At 46.5% G+C, this 8,032-nt stretch overlaps 1 non-coding gene across 1 annotated transcript; it reads left to right on the top strand.

Moving 5' to 3' along the window:
• The first annotated feature begins 3,083 nt into the window (after window positions 1–3,083).
• Window positions 3,084–3,192, top strand: LOC144793195 (U6 spliceosomal RNA). The gene has a single exon (XR_013602840.1). It is a non-coding gene; the product is annotated as a U6 spliceosomal RNA (small nuclear RNA).
• The last annotated feature ends 4,840 nt before the right edge of the window (window positions 3,193–8,032 follow it).

The raw sequence follows: 8,032 nt of genomic DNA on the forward strand, positions 1-8,032 counted from the left end.
TTTTTTTCCTTAACCTAATTGTCTTTCATGTCCATTACATGTTTCTTGTCCCATCACAGGTTATCAGAATTTTGAAGAACATGGGCCGTAAACAAGAATTAATCTGATGGATGGACAGACAGTGCACTGTGTTTCCTTTTTTAAAGTACATAATCTTGTTTTTACTCGGAGGTCGATTTTTTCTAAATTTGTCTTTTGTCTTTTCCCTTTTAGGGCATGAGCTATGAACGAGGTTCAAAGAATCGTATGGACAGAAATCAGATAAGTATCACTTTCTTATTTTTTCTTAAATGTAGAATGTTGTTCCTACCTGAATTATGATCCTTTTCTGATTTGTTCTTTAAATTTTGTCTTACTACAGGTACCCGTATCTTATCTTCTGGAAGAGTAATGTTCGAATCTTCAAGGACCAAAGACCGAATGCCAACGTGACTGCTGCTATTCTCAGGTGAGTGTGAAGCATAGGATTTTCTACCTTCAGGCTTTCCTGGTCGGTAGCCAAATATGTGATGCTGCTTCTTTGAATTCTCTGTAGAACTGGCAATTCGCTTTGGTTTGGGATGGCCTTAAAACAAGCCCATGCCCAAGATGGCCATTGAGACTTGCATGATCTTGTGAGATACTACACAGGTCTCTCAGGATCTCTGAGAGTATGTGCACTCAAGCGCATTTTTAGGAGGTCTGCTCTGGGGTGATGCCCCTGTTTGCAGGGTTGGATTGGGATTAAAAATTGGTCCAGGCCCACGAAAAAAAAGTGGTCCACATTTGCATATTGCCTTTTGGCAAAACACTGTTTCTACAAAATGTTATTTAAAAAGGGGGGTTGGGGATGCACGGATTAGTTTACCCGGGTGAAACACACCTGAAAACAAGTAAGGCCACTTTTGCTCAGGCCCCCTTGCCCTGTTCAATATGCATATATTTATGGGCCGGCCCAGCAAGAGAAAGGGAGTGACACCTCTGCCCGATCATAAAAGGGAGGTAATGGATGCCCATCTGCCTCCAAAAAGGCACTCAGGCACCTACTGGGCTGCTGGCGGCATCCTAACAACGCAGAAACCTCCCAAATCGGCTCCCCAGACTGCTCAAAAAAGCAGTCCAGCTGGAACTCGGACCCCGGCCCCTCGGCATTGCCTGAGTGCCCACGTTACCAATCCGACGCTGCCTGTGTGTGTTGGTGGGTTTTTGATCGGTGGGGGTCCTGTATGGGCCTGACACATATGTTATGTTCCAGCAGCCCATCTTCTCCAGGGACCAATCCTGCTGTGTTTGAGATATAGGGTTGGATTGGTCGTGGATTCCTATCCAAGAAATCCTTTAGGGGCCTAAGGAGGTGGTAGATGCACCTAAATCCCCGCTTTTGGAGTCAATACATTGAAGCAGGGATAAGCAATGGCTGTCCTCTGACTTCAAAATTGTTTCCCCCGCAGAACCTTCTCTTTGTGTAGTATGTTGTTTAACATGTATTTGTGCGTTTGGTGTGTGTGCGTATGTGTGTGTTTGTGAGCAGGAGGCCATATGCATTGGGTCTATAGAGGGCCCATGGGAATGGCTCGTAATTGATGTTAAAACTCATGTTGGTATATGAAATAGTTGTTTTGTAAAACAAACTTTGTCATCTCAAGAATCATTTCTACATGTTTATAGTAACAATTTAGATACTATTTTGTGTTCTGTTTTATCACATATTTTCCTTGAGGAATAAGTAGAAATGCATTATATTTTCTGCTGCCCTGAAGAAGCGAAACACATTTGGCATCTTCAGCTTCTATGTTAAATATTATATATACTTTGAAATTATTTTTCTTGATTCATTCTAGTCAAATTATGTTTTCATACTAAATGAAGTTGCAGAACTTATACAATGTAATATCTGATATAAATTCTGTTCTAAATTTTGAATGAACTATTTTACAAGGCTAATAATACAAGTGAACAACAGACCAAATTTTGTAGTATTTGTGTTTTTTGTTGAGGTTGTGTTTTTTTTAATTTCTACTCCTTAGTACTCTTTAGTGGTAATCCCTAGAGTGTGAGCAGCACAGGAGCAAGAAGTCTCTTTGGCCCAAATGGCAGATTCAACACCAGACCAAGCAAATAATCCTGAAGTCGAGGCGCTGAAGAAAAGCTTTCTATGACTATACCATCCCCAACCTCTCTATGACACTTTGAGAGCATGTATCTGCCCAAATCCACCTAAAGATGGACACTGATGTGTTTTCTCTTGTCCCAGGTCTTGTAGTAATATCCTGTTGTCTGAAACTGGTCAACCTCATTCAAGAACCATTTGACCACTCGTTCTCACTCTTACCGTTCCAGAGCTGTACACATTTAGAGTTGTGATTGGTCACTGACACTGACTCCTGTTTTCAGTTCTAACTAGTTGAACCTCTATATCCACTTGGTGCTCCCTGTCCTGTGGGTGATGCCAACCTGAAGTTTTTGCTGTGACCAGCTGCTTTTGAACTATAGCCAGATCCCTGAATTGTTACCAGATGGGGTCTTGGCTTTGAATACTCTCTACTAGCACCTGGAATCTCTCAATTCCTGGGTTAACTTTTTGGGTTCTTGGGTGTGGCCCTATTCGAGTTAAGGTAGTGGGTCTCTGGGTTTTTAAACAGTTTAATTGGTTTTTTGGAAGCTCAGTCACAAAGATTCAAATCCACTAAGTTACCTAAACTAGCATCAAGAGCTACAAATAAACTAGAGCAGAGAGCAGACAGATTGTACCCCACTTGAAGCGTTGTCCAATGTGTGCCTGGTACTTGACCCCTATCGACTGGCCGGACCATGTCTAAGTGCAAAAGCTGCAGTCCTCCAAAGGCTATTGAAAACCCCTGAATCTTTTCCAAACAATAACCTTCTTTGCCAAAGGATTCCATTTTATAAAACGAGGTCAGTGCATAACTGCTATAAAATTGTTTTGGGTCAAATAGTGGGCCCTGACACTGATATGACCTTTTGTTTTTGGGGTGTCACATAACTGAAGCTCCCTATTTTCTAACTTACACTAAAAGGCCTATTGTTCTTAAAAGTGATTACTCTAGTCAAATTGAACATTGAATTGATTTTTTAGTGTGCACGTCTGCACTAAACTTCTTACACATATACAAAAACTTAAACTATACAGAGAAGATTAGCACACCCCTTTGCAAGGGTGACACTCAACTTTGTGAAGCAAACTAAGTTTCGAACCCTTCACCACTAGCTAGACTTAACCATGGCGGCTCAGCTTGGCCACCCCCAGAGAGTCAAGCGTATAATTCGGGTAACTTGGTTATCCAGTAGTAGTTGAACTGTATTATTCCTGTTCTGGGACAGAAGAGGTAAAGGACAGTAGGGGTCTTACCACTACTGTAAATGGATAGGTACTCTTAGGTTCCCAGTACCTGAACTTTTTATTTTGCAAAGGAGTGCACCTGCAACTCTGGGGGGGGGTGAAATGCGTTTAATGAGAGTGCTTGCACCTCTTAGTAGCAACCAAGTACTCTGGGATAGTGAGTACGTGCACTTATACATTTCCATTGTTAGCACTGGCCATTACCCAGTGTTTTCTGAATGCCACCGGACTCACAGAACAGGCCGCACACAGGGCGCACCTGTGTGTCCTACCCACACGACACACATGCTGCATGTCTTTCAGCAGGCCGGCCTCACTCAGGTTACCGTTCCGGATGCTGGCCCCAAATAAGGCAGTCGGTACTTCCGGTGCCCGGTGGGGGCCCTTCATCCCGTGCACCGCTTGTCTCCTGTCCGCACCCCCGGTTCTCACGGACCGATGGCGTGATATCTGGCTCCGTCTCCTCGGCTCCCATCAGTATGCAGCCTCTCAGGGCGGCCTTCAGTCCCATCTGCACAAACAGACTTTGTTGTTCCCCTCCGGGGCTCGCGGATGGCGCCGGGCCCAGATTCCACACCAGTGGGCCGAAAAACCCTCGACTCCGCACAATGCACGATGAGTGCTTCTTCTCGAAGGCAGAGGGTCAGTACATGGAAATGTCACGCGCCGCGAGCCGGTGCGGATAAAGCGGCTTTTGTTCAAGGGCAGACTCAGAACAATGTCTGGTCCAAATAGGTGCCATCTTGGTGTCAGTCTGAGGGCACTGCAGTGCGGCCTCTTCCTGTCCCCTCTGAACTCAGACATAGCCCTCGCCTCATATACGGCCGACGCCCGACATGTTAGGCTCACCACTGACAGGCTAGGAGCCCAGGGTCAGGCTCAGCCACGTGCCAGGCCAGGCCCCACTGGCCGGCAGAGCCGAGGGACAGGCAGCGCCATGTTTGTGTCACCAGACAGGTGAGTAGCACTGAGTCGAGTCCCCTACCTCTCGCCAGGCAGGTGCTTCTCTGGCTCACAGCCAGGGCTGAGGCAGAGGCCACGCCAGACTCTCCTCAGAAAGGCAGGTAGGAGTGGCACAGTTTAAGATATGCATTGTTTCTTGTCTGTTTTCACTACAGGTCTAAACGGTGGATGTGACTGAACACAACAGCATCCGGTTCAGTATTGAGACAGCATTATTTATTTTCTTTTGATTTGTTGCACCATTGCACTCATTCACTCTAGCAGTAGCTGTTTTTCTAAAAGATCCTGAAGAAAGCCTAGACACTTATATAGGTCAATAGGGCTGAAACATGTCCATCTAACTAATGTAGTCATGTCGAAGCTGGATAGGCTCATTACCCAGCTTATTGGTTATAATCCTGCCACAGTGGAGCTGAATAAAGTTTGCCACTACCTTTGTCGGCTGTTTTAACTCACATACACGTTATCAGCACTGCACTTCATTTCCCCACACACCACGCTCACATAGGGTTTTTAGGACGACCCTTGGGCCCACATTTAAAAACATCCCTGTGCTCCCTCCTCATAGAGAGGTGGTTGTAGCCCGTGCCAGAACAAGGTTCTGACGCGAGGAGGCACCCCTATGATGAAGCATGACACCATTGGTGTGTGAGGGGAGTCGTCCTTAAAAAAGGATATTCCCTGCATCATTATTGTTCTTTGTGCATCTTGTCTGTCCACACCTATGCTTTACTGACTTTTTTTGGACCCGTGGGTTCTTTGTTGTGTGTTCAGGATTGATTCCCTCTCTGGCTGGTGTCTCAATCAAAGTGTCAAGCACAACTCAGAAAGGGGCCTTGGGGTTGATGAAATGAATAGTAACATTTCATAGATGCACACTACCTTTAAAAGACCTCTTGATTTCAGCAGAGTCAACCCCTAGGCTTTGCCAGTGCATTACTAAAGGCCCACAGGGGCTGGGCTAAGTCACTATTAGCATGGCAGACTCACTTACGAAATGCCAAGTGGGTGCTAAGCAGTCAGTCACATGTCAGGCTCACCCTGGGCCAGCCCTGATCGGATTGAAGAGGAGGGGGGGGTCAACTACATGGGTGAAAATAACATTTGGTGTTTTTTGTGGGGGAGGCAGGACGTTGCGGTGTGAGGGCAGGAGGTGTGAGGAAGATGGGAGGAGGGCGTGGGGTTCCAACACATACGCTGAGGTACATTAAGGGCTGATTAATAAGTCTTTAACATGACCCGATTGAGACTACGTGGGAAGGACAAGCTGCAGTTTATATGACATTAAGTTGGGCAGCTCCCTGCTGTGCCCCTTGGAATATTGGCGCCCCCAGGCCATCGCCCAACTCACCCATGCTCAAGGCTGGCCCTGGTGCTCACCCCAGTAATACCATCATTCATTGGGCAGAGTTAGCCATGCAAGATTGATGCTTCTGAAAGACCAGTAAGGCTGGGGACGTGTCAGTAACATGCCTCTCTTGCCTCTTTGAGGGTATTAGTTCTGGCTCAGAGGCAGCCGAATGTGACTGGCGCACACGTGAAAGAGCAGTATTATTTAAGGCTAAGTCAGTAATGTCAGACGAGTGCCTTTAAAAAGGAAGTAGTATTTATGGTGTCAGTTACATATTGGGGTATGTGCCTGTAGGAGGCCAATATGGCTGGGGCCATCAATAGAACACCAATCTGGGACTTGGAAAAGACTGAAGGACTCAGAAAGAATGATTAACATTTAGAACAAGTGTGTCTGAAAGGCACGTCGAGCTGGAGCAGAGTCAATCCAGGGCCTGGCTGCCGCCTATGATGAGCTGGTGGAGTTGTGGTAGAATGAGCCATATGCCAGACTTTGCCTCTGAAGGCTGGCAGAGCTGCGAAAGAGTGAAGCCCATGCCAGGCTAGTGAATTCATGCCCAACACAGTTGGGAAAAGTCAGCCATGTGTCAAACTGGTTTCTCTGAAGTCCACTAGATCTGGTGCTGGAACAGTTTTATGTCATGCCAGTGACTTTGAAAATCTGGTACAGCACGGGCAGATTGTCGCAGGTCAAAACAGTACACATATAAAGGCTAGAGTAAATCAGGTGGCAAGAAAGAGATTGTGTTCTTTTGTCCCTAAATCATCAGATGTATGTACCACCTTCTAGCCAAAGGATGCCCCCTCCCTGGCCCTCAACAAGGTACTGTAAAGAACATAGGAATCAAATTTGATGGCGCCCTTTCTTTGCAACCTCAAATCAGGGGCGTAACACAGGCCCCTGCAGCCCCCGCGGTGCAGGGGGGGGGCTCACCCTCCAGGGGGCCCCATCAGCACCGCACTTCTGCTGGGGAGCTCTAGATTGAGTCCGGAGGGGGCCCCTTCACGTACCCTGCAGGGGGGCCCCCTCAAGGTTCGTTACGCCACTGCCTCAAATCCAGACATTGGTTCGTTCCTGCTTTGGGCTGTTACGTACTTCGAAACAATTTCTTCCCTTACTATCTGACAAAGCTAAGAAAATGGTGACCCGAGCACTGATAACTTCCAGGCTGGATTATGTAAACACATTATAATTGGGTCTCATTGAGTATCTTCTTGGCAGTCTTCAAATAGTGCAGAATTCGGCTGCCCATGTCCTCCTCAACCTTCTCCCGTGAACCCACAAGTCCTCACATTTGAAGGCACTTCACTGGCTTGCTACTAAAAAAAGATCCTTTTGAAATCCCTGGTCGTCGTGCACAAAGCCCTGCACACTACTGGAGCTGGCTATCTGGGAGAAAGGATTTGTGACTATATCCTCTCCAGAAACTTATGGTCCTCTTCTGATTGAATGGCTAGCATTCCTAAAATCTTCCAGGCCAGAACTGGTGGCAGATCCTTTTCTTATCTTGGGCCGGTCCACTGGAATAAAGTCTCTCAGGAGCTGCACACTACAATTGAACTTTCCACCTTTAAGAAAATAATAAAAACATGGCTCCTTCAACAAGCTTAATTGGATGATCGCTGTTGTGTTTGTGGCCTTGACCACAGCACCAAGACACTCTTTTGAGTAGCTGTGCACTACATAAATCTCGTATCATCATCATCATCATCATGGAAAGTTGGTGCTTTTCACAGGATATTAACAATGGTGAAAATCAGTCATGTGTCAGGTTGACCTCTGAAAGGTCAGTGAGGTTCAGGTAGAGTCAATCACCTGGCAGGGAAGTGCCTCTGAAAGGCCAGTAGGGCTGGGGTAGAATCTGTTGCATGTCAGGCTAGTCTCTGAAAGGACAGCAGGGCTTAGAGTGAGTCAGTGACATGTCGAGCTGTGTCTCTGTGGGGCAAGTGGGGATGGGGAAGAGTCATTGACATATCGACTAGCTGCCGATGGAGGGTTAGGGAGAAGTGGCTGGGGCAAATTAATCAAATGCCAAGTTTGCCTCTAAAGCCTTGGTAATGGTGGTGTTGAGTAAAACATATATGGGATCACTTCCCCTAAAATGCTGAAGAGGCAGGGACAAAGTAGCTCACGTGTTACTCCTTTGTCTGTTTAGGGCTCATGGTGCTGTGGCAGAAAGCAGTCTGGGGGTACTTGTAGGGGTTCTGTTCAGAGGGAACATTACTGACAGATTGGTCTGGACTGTTCCTATTGAAGAAAGACCAAGAGTGATTAGCATATGGTTACTTTCGACTGAGGCACAATGAGAAACAAAGGATGGACTGAAATGTGGCCTGAGTGTTGGCCATTGGCTGAAACTTTTCAATGCTTTTGACGCA

Source organism: Lissotriton helveticus, chromosome 11 (genome assembly GCF_964261635.1).
Source record: "Lissotriton helveticus chromosome 11, aLisHel1.1, whole genome shotgun sequence".
NCBI classification, from domain to species: domain Eukaryota; kingdom Metazoa; phylum Chordata; class Amphibia; order Caudata; family Salamandridae; genus Lissotriton; species Lissotriton helveticus.